This window comes from Scylla paramamosain, chromosome 35 (genome assembly GCF_035594125.1).
Source record: "Scylla paramamosain isolate STU-SP2022 chromosome 35, ASM3559412v1, whole genome shotgun sequence".
Classification (NCBI taxonomy): Eukaryota; Metazoa; Arthropoda; class Malacostraca; order Decapoda; family Portunidae; genus Scylla; species Scylla paramamosain.
Window position 1 is genome coordinate 11,844,748 of NC_087185.1, and position 18,934 is coordinate 11,863,681.

Consider the following 18,934-nt stretch of genomic DNA (forward strand, 5'->3'; position numbering starts at 1 on the left):
AGCTTATATTATTCATTATGTTATACGTACCTTATTTACTGTTTATCGATCTGGGGCTGTACTTGGCCTACGGTTGTGAATGATGTCTATGTAGCACAAAAGAAAATAGTAAGAACCATTGCCTTCAAAGGTAAATATGATTCCACCGACTTACTGTTTAAAGACTTAAATATATTAACTTTCGACCTCTTCAAGAAATATTTCATAGCGCTGACCATGTTAATGGTAATGATCCTAATAACATAATATTTAATGTATTCCACCATAGCCAAGGTACCCGAGGAAATCATCTTAATCTCATTTGCCCACAAGCAAGAACTAGTTTCTATAAATTTTCCATACAGTGTTGGTCCTAAAGTATGGAACGTATTGCCTGATGATATAAAAAATTGTTGTAATTTCAATATTTTCAAAAGTAAAATGAAAAAGTTCCTATTTAACAATCCAAGTCAAAACTGAGATCTGTAATAAAGTTTTCGTGTTTTTTTCTATATTTGAATTATGTAGCTTATTACAAACATAACTTATCTCAAAGATATTAGTCCCTAAAAAATGATGTAATAATAATATTTATTTTCTACTGTTCTATATGATTTATATTGTTGCCCTGCCCTCTATATAAGTCAAATTTATATGTATATCACTCCTCTGTCCGCTAGGGAGCCTCGGCTCAGTGGGCTAGTGCCCAATTAATCATGTAATGCTACTCCTCTGTAAAAAAAGAAAAAAAGAACATGCTGTTCTGGGCAATAAACAATCAATCAATCAATCAATCTCTGAATGCCGACCTGGGTGTGGCGGCTGTTGAGATGCCACACTCAATGTTATCATCCGCTCTAGGGCAAGGAAGGTGAAGTCCTCTGCAGCTCCTGTCGTCGACTACAGTAAGGTAGGGCTACCAAGAGAAGAGTGCCAAGGGCATGTACCTACCACAGTAGGGGCAAAGTGCCCAGAGACCTGTTTCACTGCCGGCGAGGGTTTGGACGCCCCATAGTCGGACTTGTCCTTGAATCATAGTGGTGGGGTGCCTGCGACAAAGCCGGGCGAGCCACTGGAAGCACCGGACTCGGTTGGGGATGATACTGTGGATGAGGTTGATTTTTTTTTTTTTATATATGTAGGGGGACACCGGCAAGGGCAACAAAAATCCAATAATAAAAAAATAAAAAAAAGGTCCACTGAAATGCAGATCCTCGAATAGGATCCGAAGTGGTGGTCAAAAATTGAAGGATAAGTGTTTTGAAACCTCCCTCTTGAAGTTCAGGTCATACAAAGATGGAAATACAGAAGCAGGCAGGGAATTCCAAAGTTTACCAGAGAAAGGGATGAATGATTGAGAATACAGGTTAAGTCTTGCATTAGAAAGGACTGAATAGAGGTGAGAGAAAGAAGAAAGTCTTGTGCAGTGATGCCGCGGGAAGAAGGGAGGCATTGAGTTAGCAAGATCAGAAGAGCAGTTAGCAAGAGATGCAACATTGTAGAGATGATAAAGAGAGCAAGATCAGAAGAGCAGTTAGCAAGAGATGCAACATTGTAGAGATGATAAAGAGGCTGAAAACAGTCATTTAGATGAAAGGAGTTGATAAGCCGAGCAGCTTTTGATTCCACCCTTTGCAGAAGAGCAGTATGAGTGGAACCCCCCTAGACATGTGAAGCATATCCCATACATGGACGGATAATATCCCTGTACAGAGCTAGCAGCTGGGTGAGAAAAACTGGCGGAGACGTCTCAGAACAACTCACTTCGTAGAAGCTATTTTAGGTAGAGATGAGAGGTTTCTAGTTTAGATTATAAGTAAACGACAGGCCGAGGATGTTCAGTGTAGGAGAGAGGGATATTTGAGTGTCATTGAAGAAGAGGGGATAGTTGTCTGGAAAGTAATGTCGAGTTGATAGCTGGAGGAATTGAGTTTTTGAGGTTTGGAAAGTCTATTTGCTAGTTTACCTCACTCGGCAAAGCACCCCGGAGGTGGAGCTCAGGCAGAGTTGCGCCTGGCTTGGAAGCTGTGGGAGCCGGAATTAAGTCCGCCCCAGCCTTGTGTATCGGGCATGTTGTACAGGTTTGTGAGTACAGGTTTGTGGTCCAGTTAAAAAGAATGAGGGTTTCACATATTAATAACAACGCTGTCATGGATCGGGGTCCCTTTACACTTTAACACCTGCCGATCACATGCGACTCCTGGTTGAGTCTCCAGGTAGACTAGGTTAGGACACTCAAAAGAAAGCACAGTCATAAATCTTTGACTTATATTTACACAGTAACTACAACAAAGGCCTGGCTGGCTATGGCTACACTCAGTGGCGCGTGGGAGGCACACAGAAAGAAATACAGTAACTACAACAAAGGCCTGGCTAGCTATGGCTACACTCAGTGGCGCGTGGGCGGCACACAGAAAGAAATACCTATTCCTCCGGAAGTGAGGCCAATGCCCGGTCCTTTTACGTTGTGAGAGCACAGCTTTACGTTAAGTTACTGGATCACCGAGGTAATTAGCCGGCACTATGCACTGTATCACTCTGCCGCACAAGGAGCGACGACCACGTGGTCGCTGGGTGACTGGATATGCGCTCGAGAACAGGCCTTACCATAAATAACTCACCCAAGGTGTTCTACTGGTGTACTCACTTCTCCAGTCTGCTTCGATGAAAGCCAGCTTCGTCGGTCAGGGCTTCGGCTTATCGCTGCACCACGCTGTCCTTTCTGCAGGCTGGTTCGGGAGGAGTCGAGGAGGGCACGTCTTGGGCGCTGGGTGACCGGCTGGGAGTGAGACCTGGCAAGGTCGTGACCCGCTCACCTGGGCCCGCGCGCATTGATACAGGCTCCGCCCACCTGCCAGCATGGCAAATGGTTCTCTCCTATGATAGGGCGGTAATTTATTGCCCTCTCAAAATCTAGTGTTCCTGTGCTCTCACAAACGCCATATAAATTTATACAAATTTCTTTCCTTTCTGTCAAGGCGTATCACACGATTCTTCTGTGTACTCCATGGTACGCACCCCGCTCTTTCAGCCTTGCAGCTTTTCTCAGCACGTTGTCACGTTAAGTCTTGGACCCAACGACAATGAGGATGGGGCAGTGACAATCAGGAGCAGGGTTAGGGTGGCCCAGTCTGCGGTGCGAGCATACCACAGTGTTATCATCGATTGCTTCCCACACATTTACCGATCTTGTCATCGTCGTTAGTAGCCCAATCCAAAAGCTGGTAGGTCATTGGCCACTCCGGTGATGATGATATTGGTCTCCCTCCGCTTCGCATCCACACTCTCGAGGAACAGCTGCTGCTGAAAGATGTCTGCCTGCTAGTCTATCTTCTCTTGTAACCCTGTCAGCTTCTTATTTACTCGATCTTCTGAAGTCGCGATAATCTGTCTCAGTTCATTTAATTCTTTTGCAACATATGACAGCTGCACTTCTAACCTGGTAGCCATAATGGCATTTGCATCTCCTGCTGACAGGATTGCATCAATCAGCTCATCTTTATTGACACTCTTAGATCTTGCATCTAGGATGCAAGATTAAGATCACTCTGCATCTTGAACAGATCTGTGAGCGATTTTCCAGTCATGGTTAGTGCACGTATGAGAACTCAACATGTTGATAAGGGTTGAGAGTTGTTTGACTAATTGGATCTTTTAAGGTAATGGTTATCAGTGTGCTGTGTGCACACATATGATAGTGACATCAGGAAAACGTCTTCACCAAGTCACAGGGCTCATAAAGCGCATGCCCCAACCCAGGAAAAAAATCTTGTAGAGGGGTTTGGCTCTGAGAATTGTACATTTTACTCCATTTCTAGACTAAGTCAAAAACCTATTACACTATGATCTCCCATGATCTCCCATCAGATTCCAAGTACCTGCCTCTTGCGTTGAATGTAGGTTTGCCTTTGCTGTATTTTGCACAGTATATCATGAGAAAGGGAAGAGAATCTTGAATGTTCTGTTTACATCTACGCCACCGCCTCACATGGCCGGATAAGGCCCCTGTTCAGAGTACGCAGCTGTAGGTATGAGAAAAGTTGGCGGAGACGACTCAGAACACCTGACTTCATAGAAACTGTTTTAGCTAGAGAGTAGATGTGAAGTTTCCAGTTTATATTATAAGTAAAAGACTGGCCGAGGATTTTCACTGTAGAAGAGGGGAGGGGGGACTGTTGGGTGTCATTGATGAAGAGGGGATAGTTATCTGGAAGGTTAAGTCAAGCTGAAAAATGGAGGAATAGAGTTTTGAGGCATAGAATGATATTAAGTTTGCGCTGGCCGAATCAAAAAAATTTTGGCTTCCTTGCATGAATGGTTTACTTCCTGAAGGGTCAGACGTCTACAAAAAAGACGTGAAAAAGTGCAGGGAATATCATCAGCGTAGGGCAAGAAGTTTGGTCTAGAAGATCATTCATAAATTATAGGAAGAGAGTGGATGACAGGAAAGAACCCTGAGAAAGCTTTAGAAGAACAGTGACCGTCTACCCCACCAACAATAAAATGGTTGGAAAGGAAACTTGAGATGGAGTTAAAGAGATAATGATAGAAACCGTAGGGGGATAGTTTGGAAGGCTAAGCTTTGTGTCAGACTCTATCAAACCCTTTTGATGTGTCTAGGGTAACAGCAAATGTTTCACCAAAATCCTTAAAAGAGGGTGACCAGGGATGAGGAAGGAAGACCAGAAAATTATCAATAGAGCGGTCTCAACGGAATCCATAGTGGCGATTGGATACAAGGTTGTGAAGTGATAGATGTTTAAGAAACTTCTGTTGAGGATAAAAGCAAAACTTTTAGAAAGGCAGGAAATTAAAGTATAGATGGTAGTTTAAGAAATTAGAACGGTGACCTTTTTTAGGAACAGGCTGAATGTAGGCAAACTTCAAGGAAGAAGAAAAGGTAAATGTTGAAATCTTTTCGTCTCATCAACTCCTCTCCTCTAACTGACTGTCTTCAGCCTCTCTCTCACCGCCGCAATGTTGCATATCTAGTTGTCTTCTACCGCTATTTTCATGCTAACTGCTCTTCTGATCTTCCTAACTGCATGCCTCCCCTCCTCCCGCGGCCTCGCTGCACAAGACTTTCTCCTTTCTCTCACCCCTATTCTGTTCACCTCTCTAACGCAAGAGTTAACCAGTATTCTCAATCATTCATCCCTTTCTCTGGTAAACTCTGGAACTCCCTGCCTGCTTCTGTATTTCCACCTTCCTATGACTTGAATTCCTTCAAGAGGAAGGTTTCAAGACACTTATTCATCAATTTTTGACCACTGCTTTGACCCTTTTATGGGACTGGCATTTCAGTGGGCATATCTTTTTTATTGGATTTTTGTTGCCCTTGGCCAGTGTCCTTTCTACATAAAAAAAAAAAAACTTCCAGCAAGAAGGAAAGGTAAATGTTAATAGACAAAGTCGGAAGGTTTGACTAGACACGGTGCAAGCACAGAGGCACAATTCTGGAGAAGAATAAGAGATATCCTATGAGATCCATAAGCCTTTCGAGGGCCAGCGAAGGAATAGAAAACATCTTTGCGAAGAATTTTAATGGGTAGCATTAAATAGTCAGAAGGTGGATGAGAGCAAGGGACGAGGTCTGAATTATCCAATGTACGGTTTTTAAGAAAGGTTTGAGCAAATAGTTCAGCTTTAGAAATAGGTGAGACAGGAGTGATGCCACCAGAATGAAATAAAGGAGAGAAAGATGAAGAAGCAAAGTTGTTGGAGATGTTTTTGGCTAGGTGCCAGAAATCACCAAGAGAGTTAGATCTTGAAAGATATTGACACTTTTTATTAACGAAGGAGGTTTTGGCAAGTTGGAGAGCAGATTTGGCGTGATTCCGGGCAAATATATGAGGTGCATGAGATTCTGGTGATGGAAGGCTCAAGTACATTTTGTGGGCCACCTCTCTATCATATATATAGCACGAGAACAGGTTGTGTTAAACTAAGGTTTGGAAGGTTGAGGTCCAGAAAAAGTATGAGGAATGTATGCCTCCATACCAGACACTATCACCTCTGTTATGCACTCGGCACACAAAGACGAGTCCTGACACAGAAGCAGTAGTCATTCCAAGGAAAATCAGCAAAATACCTCTTCAGGTCCCCCCAGACTAGCAGAGGCAAAACACCAGAGGCACTTCTGCTGATCCTGAGGAGGGATTGGAGCTATATGACAAGATACAGATATGAGATTGTGATCGGAGGAGCCCAATGGAGAAGGGAGGGTATCAGCATAAGCAGAAGGATCAGAAGTTAGGAAAAGGTCAAGAATGTTGGGCGTATCTCCAAGATGGTCAGGGATACGAGTAGAGTCTTGCACCAGTTACTCTACGTCGTGGAGCAAAGCAAAGCCGAAGGCTAGTTCACCAGGATGGCCAGTGAAGGGAGAGGAAAGCCAAAGTTGGTGGTGAACATTGAAGTCTCCAAGAATGGAGATCTCTGCAAAAGGGAAGAGAGTCAGAATGTGCTCAACTTTGGAAGTTAAGCAGTCAAAAAATTTCTTATATTCGGAGTTAGATGAGAGATATATAGCACGGATAAATTCAGTTTGACAGTGAATCTGTAGTCGTAGCCAGATGGTGGAAAACTCTGAGGATTCAAGAGAGTGGGCATGAAAGCAGGTTAAGTCGTTGTGCACATAATCGCAACATCCAGCTTTGGATTGAAAATGAGGATAGAGAAAATAGGAGGGAACAAAAAAGGGGCCTGAAACACCTGTGTTTCATTGAGGAAAAGGAGGTGAGTTTTAGTAAAGGAGAGGTGGTGTTCTACACATTGGAAATTAGATCTTAGACCGCGAATGTTGCAGAAGTTAATGAAGAAAAAGTTGAGGGGGGTGTCAAGACACTTAAGGTCGTCGACATTTTGAATTGAGTGTTTGGGCGTTGTTCTTCCCAAGGGTTCCCCAGCCTGTGGGGCTGCCACACTTACACCAAGACACACCTCATATCAGGTGGTTCCTACCTCAAAATTAAATGGTGTTGTAGTATATATACATTGTGTTGCTCTAAAAAAAAAAAAAAAGGCAAGTTAGTGTAATATGCTTTATTTTTTTTTGTGACACTTGCATAATTTTTTTGCACCACAATACTTGGCAACGTTTCCTCCAAGCATTGTCACTTTTCTATGAGTGACCTAGTGAGGTCACACGGTCCGTGTTAATCCATAGGTCATTTCCTCTTGCGCTGCCAGCCAGGATGGAAGCTACCTCTCCCGCTCGTTCTCATCACCTCTACAATCAATAAAATAACTTCTTCACTCTGTAAATAAGTATTTTTTTTAGAAGAAAAGGCTAATAGGGGGCCATTACTTGATCCTTCAAGAGCTGTTGCCCGAACAACCAAAGCCACCAACGTGAGCAAGGTAACAGTTAGGAGAATTTGTTCATCTGCCAATGAAGCTCATATGACACCGAGGCCACCAGCACGTCCTGTGTTCTCCTCACCAACAAAGAACCGCTCTGCAACCATAACCAACGTTGATGACTTTGAAAAACGTGTGGTGAGGACAGTTTTGGGAAACCTATCACATTTAAACAAAATTCACATTAAACAAAATTCACAATGGAGAGAGAGAGAGAGAGAGAGAGAGAGAGAGAGAGAGAGAGAGAGAGAGAGAGAGAGAGAGAGAGAGAGAGAGAGAGAGAAACAAAATTCACAATGGAGAGAGAGAGAGAGAGAGAGAGAGAGAGAGAGAGAGAGAGAGAGGTAGTTTGACTGACTGATAGACAGGAATTTTTTTCCAAAATTTTAATGATCCAAATGCAGGTATAGATCTCTGATGAAAATAAATTTGCATGAAATGTAGATTGTATATACACAGAGAGAGAGAGAGAGAGAGAGAGAGAGAGAGAGAGAGAGAGAGAGAGAGAGAGAGAGAGAGAGAGAGAGAGAGAGAGAGAGAGAGGGGGGGGGCGGGTTGGTGTGCGAGGAGAAAGGTTATCGGTGACACATAGGCTCTAATTTGATAATTGGCTCAGTACAAGGTTTGGTAGAGCCGCAGGTCGGGGTATCCCCGGAAAGGACAACACCCAAATGATCAATTAAAAATGGTCAGACTATAATAAGTATGGTCCAAGCACGGGGGCACATTTTCAGAGAGCAATAAGAGAGACCCCATCAGGTTCATAAGCCAAGGATTGAGGGATGTGAGGGCATGAGCAACATCACTGCAAAGGATCTTGTTGGGAGCATGAAGTAGTTGAAGGGAGGAGAAGGAAGAACAAATCTTGAATAATCCAAGGTAGAATTTTTAGCAAAGGTTTGAGCAAAGAGTACGTCATCAGGTCATGCCATCAGGGGAAGAAATCAAGTTGTAGGGGATGTTTTTAGTTAGGTGCCAAAAATAATGAGGGGAGTTGAAACTTAAAAGGTTTTAACTTTTTTTTTTATGAAGGATCTTTTTTGGCTGATTGAAAAATAGACTTTGCATCATTCCAGACAGAAATATAACGTGCATGAGATTCAGATAATAGAAAGCTCAAATACCGTTTATGAGCCACCTCTGTATCATGTATAACACAGGAAAATTATGAGTTAAACCAATATTTGCAAGGTTTAGGGAGAGAAAAAGAGTGAAGAATGTTCGCCTTGCCAGACTCGATCACCTCTGTTATGTGCTCAGCAAACTGTGACGGGTCTCCAACACGGAAGCAGTGGTCATTGCAAGGAAAATCAAAATGACACCTACTCAGATCCCCCCAATTAGGAGCTCCTCCGATCACAATCTCATATCTTTATCTTGTCCTATCACTCCAATCCCTCTTCAGGATCCCCCTAAGCGAAGGTGCCTCTGGAGTTTTGCCTCTGCTAATTGGGGGGACCTGAGGAGGTATTTTGGTGATTTTCCTTAGAATGACTACTGCTTCCGTGTCAGAGACCCGTCTTTGTGTGCTGAGCGCATAACAGAGGTGATAGTGTCTGGCATGGAGGCGTACATTCCTCACTCTTTTTCTCGTCCTAAACCTTCTGAACCTTGGTTTAACACAGCTTGTTCTCGTGCTATACATGATAGAGAGGTGGCTCACAAAAGGTACTTAAGCCTTCCATCACCAGAATCTCATGCACTTTATATTTCTGCCCGGAACCATGCCAAGTCTGTTCTCCAACTAGCCAAAAACTCCTTCATTAACAGAAAATGTCAAAACCTTTCAAGATCTAACTCCCCTCGTGGTTTCTGGCATCTAGCCAAAAATATCTCCAATAACTTTGCTTCTTCTTCTTTCCCTCCTCTACTTCAACCAGATGGCACCACTGCTATCACATCTATTTCTAAAGCTGAACTCTTTGCTCAGACCTTTGCTAAAAACTCTACCTTGGACGTTTCTGGGCTTGTTCCTCCCTCTCCTCCACCGTCTGACTACTTCATGCCACTTATTAAAATTCTTCGCAATGATGTTTTCCATGCCCTCGCTGGCCTAAACCCTTGGAAGGCTTATGGAACTGATGGGGTCCCTCCTATTGTTCTCCGAAACTGTGCCTCCGTGCTTGCACCTTGCTTAGTCAAACTCTTTCAGCTCTGTCTGTCAACATCTACCTTTCCTTCTTGCTGGAAGTTTGCCTACATTCAACCTGTTCCTAAAAAGGGTGACCGCTCTAATCCCTCAAACTACCGTCCTATTGCTTTAATTTCCTGCTTATCTAAAGTTTTTGAATCTATCCTCAACAGGAAGATTCTTAAACATCTATCACTTCACAACCTTCTATCTGATCGCCAGTATGGGTTCCGTCAAGGCCGCTCTACTGGTGATCTTCTGGCTTTCCTTACTGAGTCTTCGTCATCCTCTTTTAGAGATTTTGGTGAAACTTTTGCTGTTGCCTTGGACATATCAAAAGCCTTTGATAGAATCTGGCACAAAGCTTTGATTTCCAAACTACTCTCCTACGGTTTCTATCCTTCTCTCTGTAACTTCATCTCAAGTTTCCTTTCTGACCGTTCTATTGCTGCTGTTGTAGACGGTCACTGTTCTTCTCCTAAATCTATTAACAATGGTGTTTCTCAGGGTTCTGTCCTGTCACCCACTCTCTTCTTATCATTCATTAATGATCTTCTAAACCAAACTTCTTGTCCTATCCACTCCTATGCTGATGATACCACCCTGCACTTTTCCACGTCTTTTCATAGACGTCCAACCCTTCAGGAGGTAAACATATCACGCAGGGAAGCCACAGAACGCCTGACTTCTGATCTTTCTAAAATTTCTGATTGGGGCAGAGCAAACTTGGTATTGTTCAATGCCTCAAAAACTCAATTCCTCCATCTATCAACTCGACACAACCTTCCAGACAACTATCCCCTCTTCAATGACACTCAACTGTCCCCCTCTTCTACACTGAACATCCTCGGTCTGTCCTTTACTTATAATCTGAACTGGAAACTTCACATCTCATCTCTAGCTAAAACAGCTTCTATGAAGTTAGGTGTTCTGAGACGTCTCCGCCAGTTTTTCTCAGCCCCCAGCTGCTAACTCTGTACAAGGGCCTTATCCGTCCATGTATGGAGTATGCTTCACATGTCTGGGGGGTTCCACTCATACTGCTCTTCTAGACAGGGTGGAATCAAAAGCTTTTCGTCTCATCAACTCCTCTCCTCTAACTGACTGTCTTCAGCCTCTCTCTCACCGCCGCAATGTTGCATATCTAGCTGTCTTCTACCGCTATTTTCATGCCAACTGCTCTTCTGATCTTGCTAACTGCATGCCTCCCCTCCTTCCGCGGCCTCGCTGCACAAGACTTTCTTCTTTCTCTCACCCCTATTCTGTCCACCTCTCTAACGCAAGAGTTAACCAGTATCTTCAATCATTCATCCCTTTCTCTGGTAATCTGTGGAACTCCCTGCCTGCTTCTGTATTTCCACCTTCCTATGACTTGAATTCCTTCAAGAGGGAGGTTTCAAGACACTTATCACCAATTTTTGACCACTGCTTTGACCCTTTTATGGGACTGGCATTTCAGTGGGCATTTTTTTTATTAGATTTTTGTTGCCCTTGGCCAGTGTCCTTCCTACATAAAAAAAAAAAAAAAAGCGCCAGAAACACGTCCGCTTGGGGGGATCCTGAGGAGGAACTAGAGTGACAGGACAAGATACAGATATGATGTGATCGGAGGAGACCAACAAAGAAGACTGGGAGAACATAAGCAGATAGATTAGAGGTTATAAAAATATCAAAAGTATTGGACATATCTCCAAGATGGTCAGGAATACAGGTATGGTGTTGCAAAAGTTTCTCTAGGTCGTGGAGGATACCAAAGTTAAACGTTTGCTCACCAGGATAGTCAGTGAATGGAGAGAAAAGCCAAAACTGCCGGTGAACATTGAAGTCTCGAAGAATGGAGATTACCGCAAAAGGAGAGTCATGATGTTCTCCACTTTTGGAAATTAAATTATATATATATATATATATATATATATATATATATATATATATATATATATATATATATATATATATATATATATATATATATATATATATATATATATATATATATATATATATAATCAGAGGAGTTAGGTGAGAGGTGTACAGCACTGGTAAATTTAGTGTTGACATTTTTTTATTTGGAAGATTCAACATCAAGGTCGATGCGCACATAGACAAAACATACAGCTTTGGATTTTAAAATGAGGATAAAGTAAGAGAGAGAAGAGAGAAGGGGATATTGTCATTAACCTCATACACCTGCATTTCGGTGAGGAAAAGATGGTGTTTAGTAGAGGAGAGGTGGTGTTCCACAGACTGAAAATTAGAGTTGGGTGTCGTTATTATAAGTCAGTCAGGGTTGACATTATAAGAAGGGCAGTCCGTCCTGGGGACATTTTTGGTCCCTTCCATAGACGAGGCTGGTGTAGGATTCGTCATAATAAATTTTAAATTTCCGAGTTAAGGTTGTGCGTGTAGAGTTGTACAAAGAAAGAAAGTTGTCTTTAGTTGGAAGTTTATGACTGCAACCTTGTTCTGTGAGACATAAAAGAAAATGTTAACTGAGGTCACAGCTGGTTCACTGAAAAGTTCATAATGCCCCGTGATCCAGTACGAAATCAGTCCAGTGCTTGAGCCCTCACTGGGGAAAAAATTATCGTTTAGGCAGGAGTTTACTGCCTCCTCATATTAATTGCTGAGACAAATCACAAAGAGAATAATAATAAGACCATAAGAACATACGAAAATAAGGGACACTGTAAGAAGCCTTCAGACCTACATGTGTCAGTCCTTGCATGAAACATACCTACCTATTTCTTCATATTGTCCCCATCAAAAAATCTGTCTAATCTTCTTTTAAAGCTCCCTAATGACTCAGCACTAACGATCTCATTACTGAGTTCATTTCGTTTATCTAACTCTTTTCCCTCGCTCAACTTGCCATTCTCTCCCATGTGGTGAGACCTGCTGTTATCTGACGCCTGTAGCTGCCCAGCCCGACCAGTATGGTAAAGCAGAGCCCAGTCACAGTAGTCGCGTGTTTCGCTGTGCTGACGTCACAGCTAGTGTGACCTCTGTTATTGGCCGGTGTGTGCTATCTGTTCTGATGTCACTGTTCTATGACCCTTGCGGTTGGTTTGTGCATTTACAGTTTCCTACACATTTCACATTTTTTTTTTTTGTCATTATTTTGTACCTTTTTTTCAGTATACACACACGCACACACAAACAAACAAACAAACACACTTATGCATTGTTTAATTTCTTCCAACACCCTAGCGTTCTTGCATCACCCCATATGTTTTGTAGCCATGAGGGCATGCTTAGATGAGTGACTGAGCCTTGTGCCGTTATGGGATGCCACACCTTCGCCTTGCATTTTATTCTTTCCCACGTGACGCGACCTGCCTGTAGCTTGACGCCAGATGTAGCCTGGCCCGACCACGTGGACGGAGTTCAAGAAGAGCCCCAGTCTCACCTTAGTCCTAATAGCTGTGTCCACCCAGGGCTTGGGGTGGACACAGCAACAGCTGGCGACAACGCTTTTCTATTCTTTGTACAGTTTTGTTTATAGTAGTATATCGCAGCCGTTTTACCACTGTGTTTATCTACACTCCTTGGGTACCACCTACGCCACATCTATAAGCAACAAGCTGTGTGTGTGTGTGTGTGTTTGTGTATATATATATATATATATATATATATATATATATATATATATATATATATATATATATATATATATATATATATATATATATATATATATATAGTTACGACCACAATTTCCAGCCCCTTCAACAAGCTTCCGCACCTGGACTAGCTTCATTCAGCCACCTCCTACGTGGACTCAGTGCAGGGCTTAAATATGGGTGTACAGGGTCCCTTGTGACTCCTGCATCCTATTCACAATGGTTGTAACTCCAGGTCACGCTAAGTTAACGTCGCAAGACAATTTTACCGACCCACAGACGAGGCAAATACCCCAAACTACCATTAACACCTACAGCTGCAGAAGAATTGACAACCACGTTTAGGAAAAGCAGTTAACATACGATAATACGTATATGATCGAGTTATAATACTCCGTTGTGCTTCCATCAACCGTGGCAGTCCTCCCACTGCCCAACAGAGTGTTACAGCCTCAAGCCGAGTAGTATCGTTTACTACCTCCTAGACGACAGGCCTTGTTAGAATCTAGGGAGGGAGTAAAGTTTACAACGCGGCTGACTACTTAGGTCCTCTGCAGCTGAACTGCCTCAGCCCGCAGTAGCATTTAAAACAAGCAATGGGTTATTAACAAAAGACACAAGAAACTACTATGAAAGAGTGCCCACGAACACACAGGAGGGTCAGTCGCCGCTCACTGTGCACACAACTCGACATGCACACTTGTACAGCCGAAGGGTCACTTCTCTGGGTGTAGTGTGTAATTCACAACTACACTTACTGGCAGACTACTCCGGTGACTCCTATTCTATATAAATAGGCCGGGCCCTACGGCCGGTAATGACGCACTTTTCCCTCTTAGGGCAACTGGGTCAGCTACTTATTATCCCGCCTTAGAAATTCTTCTGATCAAACAAAGGAGGCTAAATGAATAGTAATAGTTTCATTGCCAAGGGCAACGCTTTTGCTGCAAATTATGAGAGACTCAAACTGACTGAGCAGAGGGAAATAAGGTAAATTAATCAGGGAATGAGAGAGTCTGTGAATCGAAATTCTTATAGTAAATAAACAGCAGCGAGCGGCCACTCTGCATTATATATCTGGTTTCCTGTACCCTAGCTTTCTCTCTCTCTCTCTCTCTCTCTCTCTCTCTCTCTCTCTCTCTCTCTCTCTCTCTCTCTCTCTCTCTTCTCTTTTATTGTTATTTCTCTTTCATCATTCTTACTTTTCTTTCATTGCGTTATCTTGATGCACATTGCAATATATATATATATATATATATATATATATATATATATATATATATATATATATATATATATATATATATATATATATATATATATATATATATATATATATATATATATATATATATATATATATATATATATATATATATATATATATATATATATATATATATATATATATATATATATATACTCGTATATACCAATTGTATGTGATAGAGACTATTAATTGGCAATGCTAAACCAGTGTATGTTGTCGGGTCTTCCTATAGATGTAAGTGGCCAGCTGTGCTATGTCTTGGCTCCTGAAGTGCAGTGAAGTGGTCAACGGTGTCCGATGGGGAGAAAATTATGAATGATGTATGGAGTGTGGTGCTTTGCCTGGACCTATTATACGCTGAAAATAGATAATTTTTAATATTATTATTATTATTATTATTATTATTATTATTATTATTATTATTATTATTATTATTAATATTTATCATTACTATTATTATCATTATTATTATTATTATTATTTTATTATTATTATTATTATTATTATTATTATTATTATTATTATTATTATTATTATTATTATTATTGCAGGACGATGCAACTTGTATATCGGACATGAAAGAGTCATCTCTCAGAGTTTGGGAATGATTGGAAGTAAGACAAACCCACTAGTTCACTTTATGAGCAAGTGGTAAGTAGAGAAATGAAGTTTATGACTCTTGAATGCTCTAATGTATATATTAAAAACGTGCTTTTTTTTCTACATAATAAGCATTTTTTACGGCATGTTTCCTTTCATCACACTCATATTTGGTGTATATAATAAAACCAGAAATAAAAATTTCTGTCCAGTACTCAGGTTTGAAGCACACTATTGTCCATGTAAATCACAATGGAATTACTACATGTCTTTTTTTTTTTTTTGTTTATTTATTTTTATTTCATTTTTATTCTTTATTTATTTCATTTATTTGTTTATTTATTTATTTATTTTTATTTTTTTGCTTTATGTGAAATTCGAATATCATTCCATATCTTCCAACCTGCACTGTATATATGTAGAACGCAGAGCGTCAAATGACACACTCTGAAATCAAAGAAAAATGCAGGTAGAAGCATTTTGAACAAAGATAAGATATTCAACCAAACACTGAAGTTTGGGCAGATATTAGATACATTATTATTTTTTGGAAGATGCATTAAAAAAAAGGCTGGTGACATTCAATGACGAGTGAAACTATCAACCAGTACATTATTTCTTCTCCAGCCACTTCCACATCGGGAAATGCCTTGTCGTGGTGGGGATTGATTGATTAATTGATTGATTGATTGATTGAAGCTATAGAGCCGCAACATCACGGTCATATGGCGCCGTCACAAACCTATGAAAGCATCAAATACTGCAGTAAAAATATTGATATTAAAAACAAAATTATAAATATGGTAGAAATGTTTAAAAAAAAAAATCACTAAACAAGTAAACAAAAAAAGGAAATTGGAAAAAATATAGAAAGCCTAAGTGCTAAAAACGAGATGGTTGGTATATTGCTGTTTTAGTTAAATAGATTGATATAAAATGAGGTGGGCACAAACCCCACTCATCCAGACCACTGTGGCATTGTTCATTCTGTACCAGAGACACTGACCACACTGATCCAGATATATGTCGTTGATCGTTACGTGCTCAAGACACTGATCCCACTGAGCAAGATATCTGGCATTGTTTGCTACATGTCCAAGACACTGATCCCACTGATCCAGGCCCCAAGATCCAGCGTTATCTGCCTCCATGTTCTCCCAGTGCAAGGATAAAGTACTGGCCCATACTATATTACTGATAAAATACATACAAAAACAAATTAAAGGAAATCTATAGTTTGTTTAAAAAAACAAACTTCTCCATGATCATAAGTACCTCATGTCCCGTAAAGAGAGACGTTTCTTCAAGTATAGGCGAATCCTGCAAAATTCCCATCTTCATTGCGACAACGGAAAATATATCCCTTCTGCGCCTCCACCAGACTGAGACACTCCACTAGAAAGTGTCGCACTATATGGGGAACCAAGCAGTCATCACAAGATGTTTGGGTTTCCGAGGACATGAGGTAACCATGAGTGAGACGTGTGTGACCCGTCCGGAGATGGGCCAGTGTAGTCTCTAAACGGCGCTCCTGCACATGAACATACGTCCATGGGCAGAAAGTTACAGAGGTTATCTCACCCATCTTAGTGGTATCAACCAAATCCTCCCACCTGCCCTGCCATTTGGTGTATAAGGGTAAGAGCTGCCACCCTTATACTGGGGTATAAGGGTAAGAAGTGTCACCCTGATACTGGGGTATAAGGGGGTGTTGTTTATGTCATGAAAAGGAATTGGGGTGGAAGGAGTAACCCGAGTTGTCGCCTCTTTAGCCAATCTATCGGCCTTCTCATTCCCCTGAACTCCAGCAAAATCCGACGTGGTAGCCTCTATGATGTAAAAGGTTGAGCCACTCAAGAATTGATTAAAAATTTTAAGGTTTATGAAAGGGAGAACGGCTAAAATGTTAAACAACGGAAAGAACACTGCAAGAATCAATAAATATTGTAAAAAATGAGGTGAAAAGAGTAAAAATAATTCTTAAAGCTAAATTCTTAAAGCAGCGGCGTCGTAAAAACAGAGGCAACACCGGGAGGCTACCGCCTCGAAAGAATGAAGGAAAGATAACACAAAATCCGACTCCATCTGCGGACTTTGAACAATCCAAAAATACAGGGATGGAGTCGGACTGTATGGAATAGTGTTCCAAGAATAATGCATGACTCAAAATCTGGTAAAAATTTCTTATTATAAATATCAGGGATCTATGGGATATCTATAGGGACATACAGAAACGGAAGGTATATTTAATGCCACCAGAGCCCCTGCAACCCTAATACCAAAATGTTTAGGCAAACTCGGATGGGACACATATCAATGGGATCGTGATTCACGGGAGATAGCCACACAAGAGACTGACTCGGGAAAACGTTGGACTCGATACCAAAACCTCAACAACAAGGACTGGCGACGAAAGTCCAATAGAAAGACACCAGTATCCACAAGTAAGCTAGGGATTGGGGATGAGCAGAACACACCAGTTGCCAGGCGAGCAGCGGCATGGTGCACCGAGTCCAACACAAGAAATCAAGCCTCAGTAGCAAAGGAATAAACCTCGCAACCACACCCCAACTTCGGTGCAAGAGAAGGAGAGTCTGTCTATCAGCTCCCCAAGAGGTATGAGCCAAGACCCTAAGGCGTGACAGCGTTTCTATACATGCTGCCTTAATACAACAAAGGTGAGATACCGAAGTCGGGCGTTTGTCAAATACAAGTCCCAGGAAACGAAACTCCTCCACTGGATGAGCTTCATACAGAACGATGAGATAAAAACTGTTGTATAAAAAAGGTAACCGGCCACGAAGATCGAACTCGAATAGACTGAGTAAACTGGCGTGGCACCAAGCTGTGTTATACGCTTTCTCCAAACAAAAAAAATATTGTAATATGTTGTTTACTAGCGAATGCTTTACATATAGAATATTCTAGAGATAAAAGAGCATCAGACAGAGACCTTATTTTCCTAAAACCATATTGAACAGGTGACAAGTAATACCCTCTCTCCAGGTACTACTTAAGTCTGACATTTACCATCTTTTCCAGCAAATTATACATACATGAAGTTAAAGAAATTGGACGATAATTGATCGGTAGCTCATGGTCTTTTCCAGGCTCTGTAAAGCGGATAATTATAGCACACCCTAAAAAGATAGAAAATCCAAATAAAGTTATAGAGGTCAAGTAAAAAGGCTAAGGCTTCATCGGACATGTGGCGTAAAAAGGAATATGGGATGTCATCGGCACCTGGAGATGAATCATGGCACGGGGACAAAGCCATGCGTAGCTCAGAGAAAGAAAAAGTCGAGTTTGTGCGCATTATGGGGAAGAAATCCTAAGTGTCTCCGGTACGTGGACGATGTACTACTGGTGATGCCACAAAACGTAAATGTTGAAAACACGTTAAGGATGCAAAAAAGAGTAAATGAGTGCATACAATTTACATTGGAACGAGAAGAGAACAATAAGCTACCTTTCCTCGATACAATGATACATTCACTGAAACTGTAACAGTGTAATATTCTCCGTATATGGAAAGCCCACAAAGACGACCTTATTCATTACTTATCTGGAAGAAAAAAAGTGAAAAAAAAAAGTTAAAAAAAGATAAGCGGGGAATACTTAGTCGTTCCTAATGCAAAAGGCGTAGAAGTGATCACGAAAGTGTTGTCAGACCCACACGTACGCGTAGCATACGCCTAGGGGCAAAAGCTACAGGACTTAGAGCAGAAAAAGGGGAATAGTGACGCGAAAGAGTTAAGTGTAATATGCTCCATCTCATGTGGCGGTTGTACTGCTACATACTACGGCGTGACTGCGAGGGGATTGGAAAGAAAACTAAAGCACAAGAGCGACCTGCTACATCATAGAACCACAAACTTCCTCATCATACATGATGAGAAACAAGGGCACTTGCCACGTTGGGGGACCATACAAGCCTTACACACAGGGCTGGAAAGGAAAAATAGGAAGTTG

At 41.4% G+C, this 18,934-nt stretch overlaps 1 long non-coding RNA gene across 2 annotated transcripts in view; it reads left to right on the plus strand.

Moving 5' to 3' along the window:
- Positions 1-18,934, plus strand: part of LOC135090445 (uncharacterized) — a 41,782-nt gene that overhangs the window by 13,024 nt on the left and 9,824 nt on the right. The window contains exon 1 of one of the 2 annotated variants that reach the window (XR_010261911.1): positions 14,903-15,013. The exons of the other annotated variant lie outside the window; for it this stretch is intronic. This is a non-coding gene — a long non-coding RNA (uncharacterized LOC135090445). Of the gene's footprint in view, positions 1-14,902; positions 15,014-18,934 lie in introns of those variants that run through there. 2 annotated transcript variants of the gene reach the window in all.